Below are 1,198 nucleotides of genomic sequence, written 5' to 3'. Positions count from 1 at the left end.
AGAGAGAGAGAGAGAGAGAGAGGGGGGGGAGGGGAAAGACGAGGTAAGGGACGGACTATGCCAATACGCCTCGGGCGGGGCCAGCGCTGGATGAGCCTGTAGAGGTACGCGATTGGAGGAAAAGGGGGGGGGGTGATGCAGTAGGGGACGGGGATCGATGTGTAAGTGCGTGTGTGCGTGCGTTGTTGTTGTTTGTTAACAACCGCCATGCTCGACGCAATGTATATACTCGCACTTCTTCATTCTTCTTCTGGGAAAATCCATAGTACGCAAACGTCTCGTAATACATTTTTGTTGCCTCCCCCCCCCCCCCCCCTGTATTACCTCGATTGGTTTTCGTAGTGTGCGGAGGGGGGTTAGGGAGCAGAGACTTTCACCGAAGGCACACACACACGCGCACACAGACACACAGAGTAGCCGAACAACTGATTGTGTGTGGGGGGAACTCCCCTCGGCCTTCGAGTTTAGTTAGCGAGAGTGACTTACTCGCGTCCCATTCGGATCCCCTCTCCATTAGCATGGATTGAGCGCAGTCGGTGTAAAGCTTGTACAGCCCGATGGCACTGTCAGCTGAATCCAACCCCCATAGCCCTCCTTCCTTCCCCTTTTCCTGACGGACCACCTCGGCAGGTTTTTGCCGAGGATAGGGTCCTCACCCCTTTGCGTCAGGTCGTCGAACTCCCACTCACATTCATAAATCAGACCAGCAGGGGCACAATTTTCTGATGCGCGGGGGTGTTTCAAGTGGAAAGGGCGGTGGGCGGGAAGAAGGGGGGAAAGCGGCGCGAAAGTCTCCTGATTCAGCAGATGCTTTTCAACACGGTTTTAGAATTATTATTTTTTCTTCTCCTTCTTTTTAAGAAACTCCGGCGCCAGAGGCAGGCAGGCGCATAGTCCAATGCCCTCCCTCGTCTGCGGTCACCAGCAGCAGCGGCTGGCGACCGCGCGATCCGATGGAGGCGCACTGGGAGGGCGGAGCTGTTTGAGCGTGAACACCTCCCCCTTTCATTCCCCTACGCCTCCCCCCTCTTCGCCCTCTTCCTCTTCGCCTTCTTCCTCTTCGCCCTCATCCTCTTCGCCCTCTTTCTCTTCGCCTTCATCCTCTTCGCCTCCTTCCTCTTCACCTCCTTCCTCTTCGCCCTCTTCCTCTTCGCCCTCTTCCTCTTCACCCTCTTCCTCTTCGCCCTCTTCCTCTTCG

Source organism: Frankliniella occidentalis, unplaced genomic scaffold, assembly GCF_000697945.3.
Source record: "Frankliniella occidentalis isolate FOCC.00 unplaced genomic scaffold, Focc_3.1 Scaffold27, whole genome shotgun sequence".
NCBI lineage: Eukaryota > Metazoa > Arthropoda > Insecta > Thysanoptera > Thripidae > Frankliniella > Frankliniella occidentalis.
Note: the sequence above shows the minus strand (reverse complement) of the source record.